The following is a 21207-nucleotide window of genomic DNA, read 5'->3' as shown; positions in this document are numbered from 1 at the left end:
GGCCCGCGGTCCTCGTGCGCATGCATGAACCAGGCCTCGCTTTCGTTCCGGGACTGCGCCTGTGCAGAACGCAGACGGAACCCGGAAGTAGAGGGAGCGGCAGCTGGAACGCACAGGGAACCAGCCGCTGCATAGGCAATTTAACAAAGGGCACATAAGAGAGAAAAACAAACAACAACAAATATACACACTGCTGCCATGAAGGCGATACATGCTCACCACCACCTACGATCGACTCGGCCGGAACGACCATACACACACCGGGCTTTTAGGCAGATAATGGCCACCTGCATACTGCTAGGCGATCGGTCTGTGCGCGCTTTTCATTCCAAATGACTCCAGCTCTTCAGTGCTTACTCTGCAATACACTCCATACCCTGCTAACAGTCAAGGCTTATCGGAGGGATGAGACATCACATCGGTCGGCCGATACGATCGCAGGACATCGTCTTCAGGTAGGAGAACCAAACATAAGGTCCTACGGAGGAGGACAAAAAAGGAACACGGCTGGGAGCCCACAGCTGAAATTTATAGGGAGGGGTCCTATTGGGTAGTTATGGAGGCGGGGTCAACCCACACGTATGCTGCCATGGAGCCTGTCAGGAAATAAAAGATGCACACACACAACTTCTATATCAAATGTTAAATATCTATTTGTGTGAATTGCATCATAAGGCAACATTTGATTTTATACTCTATTAAGGGAACACTGCAGCATTTGGGCAGATTTTAAACATGTTGATTTAATGTAAATTACTCCTCATGAACCCCAAAGTTAAAGCTGAACTCCAGGTGGATATAAAGGAGGCAAATTGATGAAGCTGTGTATTAATTAACCACTTAACCTCTGGAGGATTTTCCCCCCTTCATAACCAGGCCATTTTTTGTGATACAGCACTGCGTTATTTTAACTGACAGTTGCGCAGTCGTGCGATGCTGTACCTAAACAAAATGCATGTCCTTTTTTCCTACAAGTAGAGCTTTCTTTTGGTGGTATTTGATCACCTCTGTGTTTTTGTTTTTTTTCGCACTATAAACAAAAAAAAAGACAGACAATTTTGAAGAAAAAAAAACAAAACAATATTTTTTACTTTCTGCTATAAAACATATCCAGTAAAAGCATATCCAGTAAAAAAAAATGTAATTAATTTAGGCCAATACATATTCTGCTACATATTTTTGGTGAAAAAAATCCCAATAAGCATATATTGATTAGTTTGCGCAAAAGTTATAGCATCTACAAACTATGGGATATATTTATTCATTTTTTACTAGTAATGGCAGCTATCAGCGACTTATAGCAGGACTGCAATATTGCGGCGGACAGTCGAGACACTAACTAATACTTTTGACACTTTTTGGAGACACTAATACAGTCATCAGTGCTAAAAATATGCACTGTCACTATACTAATGACACTGTCTGGGAAGGGGTTAACATCAGGGGCGATCGAAGGGTTAAATGTGTGCCTGACTAGTGCTTTACCAATGTAGGGGAGGTGCTTGTACTGAGGGAATGCATGGATTGGTGCCCCTGCTTAGCAGAGATACAGGATCCATGCTATCCATGTACTGACAGAATGGCAATCTGCCTTGTTTACATAGGTAGACCACCGTTCTGCCTATGTATCGACGCATCAGCGGGTGCCTGTAGACTTCGAGTCCACCATACCCACCGGTCAGCTCTCGCTGTGTCTAATCATAGCAGGAGTAGGCCACCGGCGGCGCGTGCCCCAGACCCGGTAGTGCAGGACCATGTACTAGATACAAGATCCTGCACAGCGGAGCTGCCTTGCTGCCGTATATATACAGTATACAGTTGGCAAGCAGTTAACGGATGACTAAATGGGGTCAACTTGCTATTGCAGTTGCACTTTGCAAGTGCAATTGCTCCAGAGCTTAGTAAAGGAAGCAAAGCTTCACTTTGCAAAGAGTACGCAATCATGTGCAAGGAAATAAAACTGACAGAATTGTTGTTTGCACATGATTGGATGATGGAAGTCAGCAGAGCTTCTGCTTATTTACTAAGCTCTGGAGCAAATGCACTTTGCAAAATGCATAGTCTATTTGCCTTTAGTAAATCAACCCTATTCTGTATCAAAAGTGGAAGTACCTGGGTTTCACTTGATTTCAGCATCCAGTAATCCCCTGTAAAGAAGCACTCCGATAAGGAGAGAAAGGGGAAGCACTTTATCATTAAAAGCAATCCTGTAGCTTTAGCAAAGTGATTGTGCCTAGATACAATCTCTTAAATTCTACCTGTGAGGAACATATTTAGGAGAATGATGTCAACTTAAGTTTGCTTCAGGCAGGGAGAAATGTTCCTTTAGACTTTCTTCACTCAATGATCTTTCCAATAACTATTAGGTAGTAGTAAGGGGGCTAAGTGGCATGAGACTGTAATTGATTTGGCAGGTCAAAAGAAGGACTAAGCTGTATAAATGTAATGGAATACATTTATAATCCTGGTAGGTCAGGGTAGGGTCATAGCAACAAGACAGCTGAGCTGTGCGAGACAACTTCTATACACATAATATACTCATAAAGATTATTGAATAGATGCTAGAATTTACAGAAGTACATTGTCCCTGGGTCAACGTCTCAGCCCCGGGAGTAGATGCTGGCCCAAAATGATGCTTGAATTAAAGTGCCACTGGCCTTCCAGGGAGAAAAAGATGACATTATTGCCAGAAGGATTTCTGTAAACTCTGCAAGAACATCACTTAACTTTATGTAATTAAAATGGAAAAAATATAAAATGAATTCAAGGTCTATATCAAAATAAACCCGTCACAAAGATGAACATTTTAAACTGAGCACATCATGAAAAAATACATGGGCAAAGGTTACCTTGTAAACACCACTTGGAAAATGATCAGACATACAGACTGTTCAGGTTATATGCAAATCCTTTCCTTGCCTACAAAAGTTTAGTATGGTATTGACTTTTTCCCCTTTTTAGAACACAGTCTTGACCCTTTAAAGAGATGTACAGCCTCCTTGCCTAATAGAAAGGATAAGGAGGTTGAGATGTGCAACTGCTTATGTATCTGTACTTTATCTCTTGATCTGCTGAACATTTTTATTTGAATTATTTTATCAAAGGTTACCTGTACTGGCGCAATTTTTCATTATATGGTAAGCTGAAGTTGCCTAGTTTTGTGACTGGTTTTAACTCAGTTCCGGTCCATTGATCCATTGACAGAGTTACAGTGAGAGAAAAAAGTATTTGATCCCCTGCTGATTTTGTACGTTTGCCCACTGACAAAGAATTAATCAGTCTATAATTTTAATGGTTGGTTTATTATAACAGTGAGAGACAGAATAACAACAAAAAAATCCAGACAAACGCACTTCAAAAAAGTTATGAATTGATTTGCATTTTAATGAGTCAAATAAGTATTTGATCCCTTCACAAAACATGACCTAGTATTTGGTGGCAAAACCCTTGTTGGCAATCACAGAGATCAGACGTTTCTTGTAGGTGGCAAACAGGTTTGCACACATCTCAGGAGGGATTTTGTCCCACTCCTCTTTGCAGATCCTTTCCAAGTCATTAAGGATTTGAGGTTGACATTTGGAGCTTCCTCCACATTTTTTTTATGGGATTATGGTCTGGAGACTGGCCAGGCCACTCCAGGACCTTAATGTGCTTCTTCCTGAGCCACTCCTTTGTTGCCTTGCCTGTGTTTTGGGTAATTTTCATGCTGAAAAACCCATCTACAACCCATTTCCAGTGTTCTGGCTGAGGGAAGGAGGTTCTCACCCAAGGTTTGACAGTACATGGCACCATCCATCATCCCTTTGATGCAGTGAAGTTGTCCTGTCTCCTTAGCAGAAAAACACCCCAAAGCATGATGTTTCCACCTCCATGTTTGACGTGGGGATGGTGTTCTTAGGGTCATCAGCAGCATTCCTCCTCCTCCAAACACAGCTAGTTGAATCTATGCCAAAAAGCTTGATTTTGGTCACATCTGACCACAAAACTTTCACCCAGTTCTCCTCTGAATTATTCAGATGTTCATTAGCAAACTTCAGATGGGCCTGTACATGTGCTTTCTTGAGCAGGGCGACCTTGTGGGCACTGCAGGTTTTCAGTCCTTCACAGCGTAGTGTGTTACCAATTGTTTTCTTGGTGACTATGGTCCTAGCTGCCTTGAGATCATTGACAAGATTCTCCTGTGTAGTTCTGGGCTGATTCCTCACTGTTCTCATGATCATTGAAACTCCACGAGGTGAGACCCAGGAGACCCAGACCAGGGGTGATTGATAGTTATTTTGTGTTTTTTCCATTTGCAAATAATCGCATCAGCTGTTGTCACCCTCTCACCAAGCTGCTTGGCGATAGTCTTGCAGCCAGTTCCAGCCTTATGTAGGTCTACAATCTTGTCCCTGACATCAATGGACAGCTCTTTGGTCTTGGCCATGGTGGAGAGATTGGAATCTGATTGATTGATTGCTTCTGTGGATAGGTGTCTTTTATACAGTTAACAGGCTGAGATTAGGAGCACTCCCTTTAGGAGAGTGCCCCTAATCTTAGCTCTTTACCTGTATAGAAGACACCCGGGAGCCAGAAATCGTGCTGATTGATAGGGGATCAAATACTTATTTCACTCATTAAAATGCAAATCAATTGATAACTTTTTTGAAATGCGTTTTTCTGGATATTTTTCTTGTTAGTCTGTCTCTCATTGTTATAATAAACCTACATTAACCACTGAGAGACTGCCCAACGCATATATACTGCAACAGGATGGCTCTATTGTGCAAAACAATGTACCTATATGTTGTTTCGTGCATGAGATACTGTGGGCACATGCGTATTGATCTCACTGGTCCCCAAAAAGTTTCACTTAGGGTCAGATTAGTCTGCCACAATGTCTCAGTCCAGCTAAAAATTACTGATCTCCGTCATTACCAGTAAAAACGATTAAAAAAAAAATCCATAAATCCATCCCATAATTTGTAGATGCTAAAACTTTTGCGCAAACCAATCAATATACACTTATTGGGATTTTTTTTACCAAAAATATGTAGAAGAATACATATTGGCCTAAATTGATGAAGAAATTATTTATTTATTTATTTATTTATTTTGTTTATAGCGCAAAAAACAAAAACTGCAGAAGTGATCAAATATAACCAAAAGAAAGCTCTATTTGTGGGAAAAAAGGACATCAATTTTATTTGTGTACAGTGTCACTCGCCCGAGCAATTGTAAGTTAAAGTGACACAGTGCCGTATCGCAAAAAATGCCCTGGTCATTAAGGGGGTAAATCCTTCCGGGGCTGAAGTGGTTAAAACTATAGACTGATCATTTCTTTGTCAGTGGGCAAACATACAAAATCAGCAGGGATCAAATACTTTTTTCCCTCACTGTATGTCAAACTTTAAAGCAATTAGATGCAATAAACAGTTGCCTTGGGCTTCATGTACATTCGCAGCTTCTAAACTTGAGTTTAGGAGCTTTTGATGCCTTTTTTGCCAAAACTCCTAAACTCAACTCCATAAAAGCCTATGTGTCAATATACACATAGGCTTTTAGCAGAGTTTAGGAGCTGCTGTGGTTAGGGGAGCTTTAACCTCCCTCAACCTCCCTCACTTAAACGTGGAAGAAGCGTGTTCCAGATAGGAATGTTTTGAGCACCAGATGAGGGAAAACACAAACTGTGGCAAAAATGCTGCACAATTTTGTCACGTTTTGTGTTTTCCTGCTGCTGCGGTAAATGTAGGCAGGATATATATATACAGCTTTACTATGAAATAGAATTTTACCACAGGGCTTGCTTAGCACAGATACTACTTGCACTGTCCAACCTGCAGATAATTGCTAGAGCTTATAATTCTATATATAAAAATTTGTCCAAATAAAGACGATTTAGCTCTGGAAGATTTACCCCCCTTCATGACTAGGCCATTTTTTGCTATACGGCATTGTTTTATTTTAACTGACAATTGCATGGTCATGCAACACTGTATCCAGCAGCTGAGAACAGAGGGAATGTGTTCACTTATAAAAAAGAGAAAAAAGGTATTTATAATTATATATATATATATATATATATATATATATATATATATATATATATATATATAGACAAAAATGTTTTGCTTTTCATTTCTAGTTAAAACTGCATGGGTTGTTTTACAAGGTGATCGTTTACAATCGCTTTAACTACCTCCCACCCGCCGTCATTTTACTATACATCATAAGACTTCGCCCCAGTGTCACCGCTCTCACGTGACCGGCTGGGGTGCACAGCGCGGTCATCGCAGTCGTAAGCAAACATTACTGTCAGCTCTTTCTCCTACACTGCTCCTCCTGTGTCACTCTCAATGTAAATCAAAGCCTCTAAATACCTCAATTAACGCCGCTCTTTCTGGCCACTCTCTTCTTCCCGCTCTGCCCCTTCTTCGAATGTAGCTTTTGATTGGAGGATTAGAGCGGTCACGTGACTGTCAATGAGACATCAGAGGAGAGCAGTCACATGACCGGGTCCATGAAAGAGCAATGTTAATTGAGGTATTTAGAGGCTTTGATTTACATTGAGAGTGACACAGGAAGAGCGGTGTATGAGAAGGGGCTAGCAGTGATGTTTTCTCAACTTTAGAGTATGCTGGCAGTGCTGTCCCAGGAGACTGGGGGACTCCTGGGAGTGTAGAGGGGCTTTATAATGAAAGGGGGCTGTGTGATGTGCAGGGAAAGGGGTCTGTGTACTGTGCAGGGATAGGGGTCTGTGTACTATGCAGGGGGTCTGTGTACTAGGCAGGGGGTCTGTGTACTAGGTAGGGGGTCTGTGTATTGGTCAGGGGGTCTGTGTACTGGTCAGGGTGTCTGTGTACTGGGCAGAGGTTCTGTGTACTAGGCAGGGGGTCTGTGTACTATGCAGGGGGTGGTCTGTGTACTATGCAGGGGGTCTGCGTACTGTGCATGGGGCTGTGTAAAGTTTTTTTTTTTACCTGAAACTTCTCTCTTAAAGTTAGGATGCGTGTTATATGCCTGTGCATGTTTTACGCCAATAAATACAGTAATTAATAAACATCTAGGTTAAAAGATATTTCAGGTTTGTTATATTCATAGCATGGATTTTAGCAAACTTTTCTAATAAAACACTCTTTTTATGGACTTTTCACCTTTGTCAAAATGAAAGGCTTACTGAAGGCTAATTGTTTTAAAATTAAAATAATAGGCATGTTGAACGTATCTGATTTGTGCAATAAAATTGCATAGAGTAGCCCCAAACCTCCTATTCTGGGGTCCTCAATGGCGCTGTCCGCTCATTCTCTTCTGTGTCTGCCCCCATAGCAATTGCCTACTATAGGGGAAGATGTATGGGCTTGCTCTTAAGCTAGGTCGTGTGTGTATGTCTCTACAGATATAGAGCTATACAAATATAGCAGGGCCCAGCCCCACCCCCCCATTTCCTCCCCACTGGATTTGATTTACTGCCTCTGAACCTTAGCCTTTATAACTACTTTAAAGGCTCTTGTGTTTGTCAGGTCATGTACCAATACAACCACATGCTTGTTTCCTTTACTAATAATTTTAGATAAAGATATGTGCCAAACTTACAGGATCTCCATTAAGTTTTGTTAAGAGACAAGTAGTTAAAAGCACTTTTTTATATACTATTCAACTTATGAGAATAACGGATATTAGCAATATTATGATGATTTATTTAGGTTTCATTTGCAATCCTCAAAAAATGTTTTCACCCACAATTGGAGTTACACTATTTACTGTATTCTGATGTGAAAATAATTCTTAATTAAATGTAGATACACATATTATCTATTTATATAATAATAGTGGTCATAAGTTTGATACTGCAGGTTGTCTGTAAATGCACAATAGTGGTCTCCTGACATATACTATGTCCTTGCTGAGGGATAGCCAATATCTGTCCTTGAGAGCTCTATCCAAGCCAGGCAATAAATGTTCCTATAATTCCAAACACCAACACACATCTTTAATTCATTAGAGTCTTTCAGTAACAGAAATTCTAATGAAGTGCAAAAAATTAGGTCTCTTCAGAACTGGACAGCACTGATCTATAATCCTTTCCAGCTAGATCCTTTCCAGCAATAATCCTTTAATTGCTGAAAATCTGAGCCAACGTTACATCTCAGCATAACAACATGAAGTCAGAACTCCTAATCTGAATACTTGATATAAGTCATTGGCTATGAAAGCACTAAAGCCATGGCATGGCATGATAACCAGAAAACTAGTAGGGTCAGCCATATCAGCCCACATATTTTCTAAACCACAGGTGTCTATTCATTCTTTAAAATAAAGTTCTTCAAGCTATTATCACCTGAAAGAACCAATAAAAAAATCAGATTTTCTGACACACATTAGAACAATTACAATTTTGGAACGTCCAGACGAGTTTTTAGAATAATCTTCGAATTTGAATTACTTTGAAATTTTTAATTTTTTTTTTTGCCTTGAAGAATACATACAAGAAGTCCAACAAGAATGAGAAGTATGCATAAGAAATAAAAAAAAAATCGTAACAATAAAATAAATAATTCACAGCAACAACTCAACAGAACAAGTTAGAAACTCTACCTGACAAATGCCCAGACTGTATGAAGTTCATTTTGATGCCAATTTTCAGTGCTTACAAAGACCAATAATGCTCCAAATCAGAAGCACCACTTACTTATTAAGCCAATCCAACCAGCCAATGAAGGATGCCTATTGACAAAACTGCATTACACTAGCACAAGCTGGCTATACACAGTCATTTTTTTTTTAATTCAGCCAGCAGGCTGAATAGAAATGAGGTGGATGGAGGAATTCCACTGACAGGACTATGTATTTTGACAGCAAGACCTGCCACTGTCAGAATACATACAGCAAAGATTTTCAAGCATGTTTCTTCAACAGAAGTTGATCAAATAATCATCAGACACACACTGGGATGGGGCCACATATACATCACAATTTGAATGGTCCCTGCTGATCCAGCTGAATTTCTAGCAGTGTATGGTCACCTTAGCTCTTCTATGTAGGTTACTATTTCCTGTATACTGCTCTCTATTCTGGAGCAGGGTATACATGTACTTCTAACAGTACTGCTTCCAGAGTTTCCTCTGAAACTATTTGAAAGTGTTGGCGATAATTCACATGTTGATTGTACTGAGTATGTTGAACTAAAGTTACAAATGTAAATGAACAGCTGTGCATAACAGAGATACAAAGAGCTACAAATGAACAGACATCTATTAGATTACTCTCTTAAATTCTTTATCACACATAATGTATTTCCACAGTACACTGCAGGAAATCTTTTCAGACTTTGCTTTGCAATCAATGCTACAAATATAGAAACCTTCTCCAAAAAGGCCTTTTATGCGCACTGCACATCAGGATCAATCTGGTACAACCATGATTGCTTAACAAGCACCATTGGCATGTTCTCCAAGTACAATTAATAAGCATATTCAGTTATCAAGCATGAAATGGCCATAATATCTATAAAACATGTAACCCATCTAAAATAAAATACCACTTCCTATTTTTTTTTCTATATGAATGTGCCCTTGCCATGATCACTATCAATGGGAGCATTTTTTTTTGTAAAGAAAACAAATGTTCCATCAGAGATATTCAAATAAGCGTATATTTTGCCAACACTTTACCCAGTCTGTTCTCATGACACTGTTTTAAGAGTTCTGATGGGCCAACCCACTATCTTAATTTTTATAATTAGGGGTGGCTATAACTGTTAATCATACAGAATCCCCCTTCCCCATAAGAGGCAACATATAAAAATATTAGTAGTCCCAATTTCTAAGTTAAAAAGTTAACAGTATTTCAGAGATTCAGTGAAACTTTAAAGAAGAAAAGAGGCACTAGGATCTGGGAAACAGGGGGAAGTAAATTTCTGTGTTCAGGGTGAGGACTAGAAGGACAACATCACAAGCACAGACTACATAAAATGGTCCTAGGAAAATATTTTCGTACCCTATACAGAAGCTGCAATAAAGAGTTTGAAGCAAGCCCTGTGCTTCTTTTCAGTTGATGAGATATATGGTCATTGACAGCACCAGTAAGTGGCCAAAAATAGGAATTGTCCATTGTGGTAGCTTGAGTCATGTGAGTTGGACTTATCCCATGCTGGTAGTGCTTTGGGTGAACTTTGAGAGCTGATCTATACCAAGAATAGCTCCTTTATTGTGTTCTCATTAGAACAAGTACAATGGGCAACATCAATCCCTAAAAGTCTCATGGTCACAGCAGCTCTCCCAAGGTCTCAGCTGAACTTGATCTTGTGCTTGTTCCTTGCTTGTTTTAATATGCATACAGTAATGTGTATGTAACACAGTTCTCTGCCATAATTGGGGTTCAGAATTGGTTGTATGCTTCAGGAAGAATCATGCTTTTCCATACTCCTTGAGCACATAGAAAGAACAGGATTAGGGCATTGTGTAGGTAACATAGTGCTCATGATCTGAAAAAAAGAACCCTGGAAAAAGTTGTTAAATACATTTTATTTTAAAAAATAAATAAAATAAAACAGACCCCTAAATTTTCCAATTTATTCAAATATATTTATATCAAAAAAGATAATTCTAAGGGTCTTGTCCTAAGTCAGGTTAGCTTTTCATTAACCCTATCAAAGGTTATATATCCCCCAGCCATAATTATCAGAATGGAGGAAGCTAGTTAATGTTCTTCATAGTACTGTGGCATGAAACTAAGAATTTGTCAAGCTCCAATTCTCAAATACTGATTGGTTAATCTGTTGATTGAAAGGAAAATGCTCACAAGCCGTGTTAGAGTGGATCATACTTTTTTGATCATTAGTAACCAGGCCATGTAGGTGTAATTATTGTGCCAACTGCAGATTGTCCAGGACATGATACTGGGGAAAAAAATGATTTATTTCATTAACATATTTTGGTGAATTTCTTCTTTACACGTCTTAAGCCACAAACTGTTGCAATTTTCTGTTTGTAACCCCTAAAGGCAATATCAGACAGGGCTACTGAATACCAATCTAAACTAGTTTAATGTGTGAATTTTCCCACATCATTATCCAAGAGCTGAAAAAAAGCTCATGTAGAACTGATAAATAGTTGTGTGAATGGAGAGGTAAAACATACTGTAGATTTTAAAAGCAGATCATGGACATTAAATGATGCACTATTTTACCTATAAATGTTAACAGTTTCATTCTTGTCAGGTGATGGCAAACTAGGCATAAAAAGTCAACTTAGTCAGCACAATTTAGGTATTTTAATTCATAATACCTCCTTTTGTTTCTAGTCTTGCTTAATAAATAAAAGGGTAATCTTTAGTAATGGTAGTAACGTGGACTCATCTATACACAAATTACACAGAAAACAGTCAGTAATCAAATAGATCAATCAAAAACATTCCAGAACTAGCAGCAACAGTTGCACTAATGTGTGTGCACAAAGTGTCATTAGAAGGAAGCAACCCGAGAAAGAAGTAATATAGGACTTAAAAACTTTATCTTGTATGGGGGTCCATGCAGGTCACTAGATGCAATTACCCAGGCATACTCTTTTAGGTGATGCGTGAATGTTAAAAAAAAATACACTTTAAATGTTTCTTTACAAATAATTTTAGAAACCTTATAACACACTTAAATTAGGAGTTATTTTATGTTACTATGCTGTTACGTTTATTAAACAACATGCTGGACAGGAATATGGAATATGGAAGGAAACACACATTAAATCTTTTCATCAAGGTGATCTGTAAGCAGTAAAGTTTTTTTAAAATATTTCCTATACCCAAGTATGCTGTGAAATCTATGTGAGCTTCAATATTTTGGATTTTCAGACATCCCATACCGGACAGCTGTAGAAAGTCAGTGGCCAATGTGATAAGAAGTCATTGGCATCTTAATAGCATCATGGGCCCCTTAGTTTAGTAATGCACTGGGGCACCTAACAGGGAGATGGTGACCTGTGGCAAACATAGCTTGCCTCAGCAAAAAGTGGGTGTGCTTAGATTATGCTAAATATTGGGCATGGCTTTTAAGTCTGATTAAAAACAACAAATAAACACAACCAGGGAATGATCCCAAATTAAATTCACCCCTTGTACACACTGCCCCACCCTCTCTACAGGCCCCCTGTATACATTGCCCCCTGTATACACTGACCCTCTTTCCCTTGTACACACTGCTTCTACTCCTTTTTACATTATTCCCCCTCCCTGTACACACTGCTCCCTGTCATAAATGCCTCTCCAAATCTATCAGCAGCCTGTATATAGTCTGTTCACAGTACAGGGCGGGCAGGAGAGTACAGTATGGGGGAGGGCACAGTACAAGGTGGGCTGGAGGGCACCATTCAGGAGGCCGGATGGCACAGTACGGGGTGGGCAGAAGGGCACAGTATGAGGAGCAGGAGGGCACAGTAAGGGCAAGGCAGGGGGATACAGTAATGTATAATACAGTACTGCTTTGACAGGAGGGAGGAGCTGTAAGGGGGAGAGTACAACATAGCCTACACCTCCTCCCAGCTCCCTTCTCTCTGCCACTGTCACTTCTCTCCCAACTTTACTGTTCAATTAAGGCCCTTTGCACACAAGCAATCCAATCAGGTCCACCTGCAGTTTTTCAGGCAGACCTGATTGGATGGTTCATGTATCACTCCGGATCAATGGGTGTAAACGGACTTATGTTTATTTTACTCCCGCCTACCCCCAAGCCTATCCAGTCCGCTAAAAAAAAGGTATCCTCCCCCTCAGTCTAGGCAGGGGGGTCCATGGCCACCCATAGAGCAGAGCAGGCTGTGTCCATATTTGCTCTGCATAAACTCAGCAGACACAGACCTATCATCTGCCCACTGTGTTCTGCGCAGCAGGGGATCAGCGGATAGATTCCCTGCAGAGCAAAGCAGAGTCTGCCCCATGTGAAAGGGGCCTTAGGGGTTCCCTGCGCCATGCTGCCCCCCTTGTCCTGGCCCTGAGTAAACTAGTCCAAAGTAGGTAAGAGGAGCACTCTAGTCTCCCTCTACCTCTATGTAACAAGCAAATTTCAAAGTAAAAGAGCAGACATGCTAGAACCACTATGCACACATACACATTCTTCTCTGCTCAGGCACTTTCGTGTCCCTCTGCTGACCTTATTTCAAGGGATCATTCCGACAGGAAACTTGTTACGGATAGAGAGCTCTGTGACCTGAAAAGGTCATAGAAATCAGAAGTAAAAAGTCAGGCTTACTGTGACCATCTGAAGAGCAAAAGCATTCAGGACTCCTGCATGCAGCTTCAGGTGCTCTACTCTCATGCTTCACCAGGGATGGGGTGACACATACATGCTGCTTCATTCTAATCTGTATTTCATCCACTCAGCGAGGCCGGTATGTTCTATACAAGCAGCGTGGGGACTCGGAGTGGACCCCTTTCAGCTTGCACTGCAGTTTGGACAGGAAAAGGACAGGTTCCTGAGATGTTTAAACACAGGGTTCGCCTCCATGTGTCATATGGAGCAGCTGGCTGTGGAACTATTCATGTACATTTTGTATTTACCAGTGAAGCTGTCATTATTGAAAACAAAAGGATCCAGAATACGCTGCACTTATTCAACCTTTATTGCATGTTCCATAAATTCATCACAGGCAGTGTGGGGTTCAGCTGAAAGTTAACGTGTTTCACAATGCAACTAGTGCTTACTCATAATCTGCAGAGGTTATGGGTAAGAGCTAGTTGTAGCATGAAACGCGTTAACTTTCAGGTGCACCCCACACTGTCTGTGATGATTTTATGGAACATGCAATAAAGGTTGAAGTAGTTCAGCGTATTCCACATCCTTTTCCTTTATGTATTTTTGCAGATGAGCTGTGCTAGCACCTTCACCACAAGTGGCTAGTAGATGGACGGCTAATCACTTACCTGGAGCAGCTTTGCTTGTGTGTTTTCTCCAGAGCTGTCATTATTATTGACATTCCTCCCATGTTCACAGACTTTTATAGAATTCTGGGAATTTTCCAGGGAGACCATGCATTAAGACAGTCCTGTAATGCCCTTTACACACGACCGGCTTTCCAGTCGGAATAAACTCTGAAGGTTTTTCCGACGAAGTTCCGATGGAATTCCACTCAAGCTGTCTTGCATACACACGGTCACACCAAATTCCAACCATCCAGAACGCGATGACACACAACACGTAGGACGGGACTAGAAAATGGAAGTTCAATAGCCAGTAGCCAATAGCTTCTGTCTTGTACTTGCTTCAAAATATGCGTCATTTTTGGTACGTCGGAACAGCATACAGACAAGCGGTTTTCCCAATAGGAATTGGTTCCGTCGGAAAAATTTAGAACATGTTCTCTTTGTAGGTCTGTCAGAATTTTCGATGTAAAAAGTCAGATGGGGCATACACACGATTGGAATATACGATGAAAAGCTCCCGTCTGACTTTTTCTGTCGGACATTCCGCTTGTGTGTACACGGCATAAGAAGCCCCTGCAAAGTATAACTATGAAAATCTGATAGTATGCCTCTATTTCTCACTACATTTACAGAGCAGCTGGTGGTCTAGTGGTGTTACTTAGTGGTCAGAATATGTTTTCCTGAATCACTGTCTCTGAAATAGGCCTGTAGTACCACTCTGCAGCCAGACCACCAGTCCAAGCAGAACACATTACATTCAGACTACCTGACCTGAGCCAAGTCTTTAACAGAAATGTAAGCCAGTCAGCTGTAAGATAAACAATGGGTGTACTTTACTGTTCCTACTTACAATTCAAGTCTAAAGCCTCATACACACGATCGGATTTTCCGCAGACAAAGCGCCAGACTTTTGTCCAAAGGACGCGTGCCATGAACTTGTCTTGCACACAAACGATGCTCAATTGTCGGCCAACAAACAGAACATAGTGACGTTCTACGTGGAATTTCAGCTCTTGAGCGCCATCCTTTTGGCACCTTCTGCTAATGTTGTGTTTGGTGAGCATTGATTCTGAGCATGCGTGTTTGTACTTTGAACTTTTGTGTGACGGACTTGTGTCTTGTGTACACACGGTAAGAAAATCTGACAACAGACCATTGTCCGCCAAAAATTTACTAGCCTGCCATCCAACATTTGTTGGTGGAAAGTTGGTCAACAATTGTCTTGAATTTTAGGCAGTCTGTCATCACACAATTCCCTGACGCAAATCTGATCGTGTGTACAAGGCTTTATAGTTGAGCTCTCTGTGTGATATCTTTCCTAAACCATTGCTAAGCAGGGATACTAAGTTATTGCACTGCAATTCAGAGCCTCCTTCTAAATTAATACTCATCAACAGGAAAAAATAAAAATCACAATTAATTTGGTTCAATGAAAGTGGTTTGCTATAAATCATATTTTTATTCATGTGGAAGAACTTGTCAAAGTTAGAGTGGAAGATTAGGTTAACTAGAAGTATTCTTAACCAGTTCTGGACCAGCCACTGCAGTTATACTGTGGCAGGTTGGCTCAGTGAAGCGTCGTAGCTGTACGTCGGGCGTATGGTCGCTATCTGGACATTTCAGGGCCTCCGTAACTGTGATAGGAAGTGAGGAGTAAAATCACAATTTTACGCCTTTATAAAGCCTGAAGGCGGTGCTTGATTTTAGGGGTCCTGTACGCGGCTAGGCTCCCAAAAAGTCTCACGCATGTGGGATCCTCATACTCAGGAGAAGCAGCCAATGTTCCATTGTTACAGCAAAAGTATATAACATCAAAGATTTCATTACCTGTGGAACTGTAGGAGTGGTCTATTTACTTATGTGTCCTTGTGGCAATACATTGGAAGAACAACCCGTGCTCTCAATATCCGGATAGGAGAACATCTGGGTAACATTAGGAGAGGTTTTACTGGACATAGTGGGGGTCATTTACTATAACTCCAGGAAGTACTGGGCACTATGGCAAATAATAGAGCCCATTTTAGCCAAATGGAAACAAAACGGCGAATTTGCGCATGAAAATTAGCGATAGAAGCAGGGAACAAACGTTTGTAAATTCTAACATTGCCGCGAATTAGCGCTTCCGCTAATTGTTGTTGTTTTTTTCATGTTTTTGACTTATTATTTATTAATTTAGTTGACTATAAAGCAGTAATTATTTATGTTCATTCTTTAATAATACTACACTATTATGCAGGTCTTTTACTTAGCACAATGACTTAGTGGTCTGCTTGGGTATCTTCACACCACTCATGGTATGAGTTCAAACAACAGCCAACCTACCATCCACCAGCTGTGTTTAGTTTTTCAGTGCACAAGTGAATTAAAATAAACAAACAAATAAATGTAAACTGCCCTTTAGCTAGTGTGTGGTGTTTGGAATGTCACATCATATTATAATTGAATACTTACATACCATTGCATGCATTTAAAGAGTTAATACAATAAAAACTTTCACATTAAAGTGCATTGGCTACTTGGCAATCACCTATTTTCAGTATATATATATATATATATATATATATATATATATATATATATATACATATATTTTTGTTGCTTTGGCTAATTGGCATTCTCCTTTTCCCACCAATGCAATCTTTCGAAACCTGAATGTTTGAAGGTAGAGGTGCTAACCGCTAGCCTATTGGGCTGAGCGCAATTATACATACAAAATACTTTTACTAGTGTTTGATGTGTTATATACTATACAATAAAGTTTATCAAATGTAAACTGCTTGTTAGCTAGTGTGTGGTGTTTGGAGATTCACACCATAATATTAGTGAATACTTACATACCATTGCAAGCATTTGAAGAGTTAATACAATAATATTAACCACATTAAAGTGTATTGGCTACTTGGCATTCACTGTATGCTGCTTTGGCTAATTGGCTAACTGGCTAACAGTAATTCTCCTTTTCTCCACCAATAGTAATCTTTTAGGGTTCTTCTGTGGGATTTGAACCCATGAGTCTTTCAATACCTGAATTTTTGAAGGTAGAGGTGCTAACTGCTAGCCTATTGGGCTGAGCACAATTATATATACAAAATACTTTTACTAGTGTTTGATGGTTTATATACCATACAATAAAGTTTATCAAATGTAAACTGCTTGTTAGCTAGTGTATGGTGTTTTGGAGATTCACACCATAATATTAGTGAAGACTTATTTATTTTTATTTAAGGTACTTCTATAGTGCCATCAATTTACGCAGTGCTTTACATATACATTATACACTCACATGGGCCCCTACCCTCAAGGAGCTTACAATCTAAGGTCCCTAACTCACATTCATATACTAGGGCCAATTTAGACAGAAGCCAATTAACCTACCAGCATGTCTTTGGAGTGTGGGAGGAAATCGGAGTACCCGGAGGAAACCCACGCAGGCACAGGGAGAACATGCAAACTCCAGGCAGGTAGTCTTGTGGTGTGGTTGGGAATACGAACCAGCGACCCTTTTTACTGCTAGGTAGGGATGAGCTGACCACCCCCCTGTTCGGTTCGCACTAGAACATGTGAACAGGAAAAAAGTTTGTTCGAGCACGCGAACACCGTTAAAATCTATGGGGTCATTTACTATAGCGCCAGGAAGTACTGGGCACTATGGCAAATAATAGCTCCCATTTTAGCCAAATAAAATTTCAACAGGCGAATGTGCGAATGAAAAATTAGCGCTATTAGTGAGAAACACATGTTAGTAAATTCTAAGCTGATGCTAATTAGCGCTTCCGTGTATATGCAAATGCCAAATCCTACCAAGTTGTTATATAGTACTGCACTGTAACCATGATCCATGTATGTGAAAGAAACATTTTTATGTGAGATGTGCTCTACCTCGTGTGCATCTATTGATGTATGTTGCAATTAGTATTCCTAGTTTTTTCCTTCTTTTGCTAACTAATGCAGTTATGAATGATTATTACATAGTAATGTCTGCTATTCTGTAAAGTTACATGTATTAAACATTTAGGTTACCTATTTGTTGTATGTTGTTTTTTATTTTTTTATTTAGGTGACTATAAAGCGGTAATTATTTATATTCATTCTTTAATCATACTACACTATTATGCAGGTCTCATACTTAGCACAATGGCTTAGTAGTCTGCTCAGATGTCTCCACAGCACTGACGGTACAAGTTCAAATACCAGCCAACCTACCATCCCCCAGCTGTGTTTATTTTTTCAGTGCACAAGCGAATTAAAATGAACAAACAAAAAAATGTAATCTGCCCATTAGTTAGTGTGTGGTATTTGGAATTTCACACCATAATAGTATTGAATACTTACATATCATTGCATGCATTTGAAGAGTTAATATAATAAAATCAGCCAAATTTAAAGTGCATTGGCTAATTGGCATTCACCTATTTTCAGCATATGCTGCTTTGGCTAATTGGCTAATAGTCATTTGCTTTTTTTTCACCAATTCAATCTTTTAGTATTTCTCTGTGGGATCTGAACCCATGAGTTTCTTCAAGGTAGAAGTGCTGACTGCTAGCCTATTGGGTGTAGCACAGTCATACATAGAAAATACATAGAAAATACATTCACTAGTGTTTGATGTTTCTTCTCCCCGAGCTGTCTCTCCTGCTGCCACCATCTTCTCCCGCTGATGTGTTCTTCAGCGCAGCCAGTTACCCACTAATAAAAAAAAAAGGCCGCTCTTGTGGCGGTCTTCTGTGGCCATCCGATAATGTCACCCCGAGAGTCCGCTCCATGGCGTCATGTAAGAGACGCCATACAGCGGGTGACAACACAGCGGAGGAAGACCACCATGGAAGAAGAGCAGCTTTTTTTTATTAGCGGGTAACCAGCGGTGCGGAAGAACACAGCAGATGGAGAAGATGGCGGCGGCAGGAGAGACGGCTCTGGGAGAACACAGCTCGGGGAGAAGATGGAGGAGGGAGAGACAGCGTCTGGAGAAGATGGCTCAGGGAAGAAGACAACTTGGAGCTATTTTACAATAAAGGACTTGTCAAAAACCGGCTATTGATATTTTTTACATTTCACTGCTTTTTTTGGTGAATGGGTAGGGGTAAAATGTACCCCATACCTATTCACATAGGGGACAGGATCTGGGAGCCCCCTTTTTAAAGGGGGCTTCCAGATTCTGATAAACCCCCTGCCTGCAGACCGACAACCACCGACCAGGGTTGTCGGGAAGAGGCCCTTGTCCCAATCAACATGGGGAAAAGGTGCTTTGGGGCATGTGGCCTGGTAAGGTTTAGAAGGGGAGGGTGCTCACTCGTCCCCCCCTATCCTGACCTCCAGGCTGCATGCTCAGATAAGGGTCTGGTATGGATTTTGGGGGGCCCCACATCAAATTTATTTTACATTTTGGTGTGGGGTTCCCCTTAAAGTCCATACCGAAGGGCCTGGTATGTACTGGGGGGACCCTACGACATTTTTTTCCTTGAATTTTGGAATTCCATACCATAATATTATTGAATAAGTACATACCATTGCATGCCTTTGAAGAGTTAAAATATGGAATAAAGCAAGCTGATGTGCTTTGGCTAATTATGCTTCTGAGTACAATGCACACTTCCAGGAGGTGATGCTGTCAGTGGGATTTGAATTCATGGCTTGAATTTTTGGGGGCAGCAGGGTATACCGCTATGCTACAGAGCTGAGCACTTACCTACAGAGAAAATACATTTACTAATGTTTGATTCAATACAATAATGTTTTGCATTTCAGGCATTAATATTATAGTAACAACCATGCTCATGCCGATGTGGCATTGGCTAATAGGCATTTGCCTCTTTTCAGCATATGCTGCTGAGTACAATGCAAGCTTTCAGTAGGTGATACCATCTGTGTGATTTTCAGCCATTTGAGCACAATTATATTGAGAACATATGTTTACTAGTGTTTGATGGTGGGACTACTTTATATTCTAGGTATAAAATAGTACTCAGCACAGTGACTTAGGTACCTTTCACACTTGTGCGACCTGAAAGTTGCGAGATTTTAATGCGACTTTAAGCAATGCCTGTGTAATCTTGAGGTCTATGGACGCAGGAGTCGCAGGGAAAGACACGCAACTTTCCCACGATTTTGCATCAGCAATTTTGCCACAATTCCAGGGAATGCGTGTAAACTTGAGGTCTATGGACCTCAACTCGCATCAAAGTCAGACCAAAGTAGTACAGGGACTACGTTGAAGTCAGTGTTACTTGAAGTCGCACAGATATGAATGGTACACATTGAAAATCATGGGGTATGACTTGTCATACAACTCTGATGTCCAAAGTTGCACAAGTGTGACTCAGCCCGACTTTGTCAGCGATTTCAGAGACATCAGTGCACTTTCCTGCACAGATGTCTAGTTAAATCACATAGGTCCCAACTGTTCTCCTTTAAGAAGGTGTCCTATGCCTACCTACTTTTGCTAATAGGTGTCCCTTATACCCATCTCAAAAAGTTGGGAGGTAAGAAATCGCCCCTGAAGTCGCCCAAAGTAGTGCAGGAACTACTTTTGAGAATCGTTGTGGCATTGCACCAATTTGGACAGTTCCATTGCCATCAATAGGCGCCGATTTGGCTTACAATTTGACATGCCAATTCAGACCTATGTGAACATGGGTGAAGTTGCATAGATATTAGAGCTGCACGGTTCTGGCCAAAATGAGAATCACAATTTTTTTGCTTAGAATAAAAAGATCACGATTCTCGCAACGTAAAATCTTTCACATTATCCCACAAGAAATTGGGCTAACTTCTTTTTTTTTTAATTCATTAAAGTAATTTTTTCCAAAAAAAAAATTGCATTTGAAAGGCGCAAATACAGTGTGACATAAAATATTGTAACAACAACCATTTTATTCTCTAGGGTCTCTACTAAAAAAATATATATAATATTGGGGGGTTTAAGTAATTTTATAGCAAAAAAAAATGATTTTAACCTGAAACCAACAAATGTCAGAAAAATGTTTAGTGTTTAAGTGGTTAAACTTTCCTCACTTACACAGAATTCTATTTAATTGACAAATTGTTAGGCCCCTTTCACACATGCGGACCGTATGTCCATATTTCATCCATCCGTTTTCGGATGAAATACGGACATACAGGCATCCCTATGGGATAGCGGGTGTCAGCGGATGTACATCCGCAAACACCCGATGTCATCCGACTCCGCTCTCGTCCGATTCTGCGGACGGAAGAAAATCCTATTTTTCTATCCGTCTGCAGAGCGGATCGGAGGAACACGGACAGACGGTCCGCGTTCCTCCGATCCCCCATAGGGGAAAGCGGAGATCAGACGGGGCGGTCCCT

General features: G+C 40.4%; 1 protein-coding gene across 2 annotated transcripts in view; it reads right to left on the bottom strand.

Moving 5' to 3' along the window:
* Positions 1 to 21207, bottom strand: part of SNTG1 (syntrophin gamma 1) — a 1290858-nt gene that overhangs the window by 928452 nt on the left and 341199 nt on the right. The window lies entirely within an intron of this gene.

This window comes from Aquarana catesbeiana, linkage group LG05, assembly GCF_042186555.1.
Source record: "Aquarana catesbeiana isolate 2022-GZ linkage group LG05, ASM4218655v1, whole genome shotgun sequence".
Lineage (NCBI taxonomy): Eukaryota > Metazoa > Chordata > Amphibia > Anura > Ranidae > Aquarana > Aquarana catesbeiana.
This window is presented reverse-complemented; position numbering and strand designations above follow the sequence as displayed.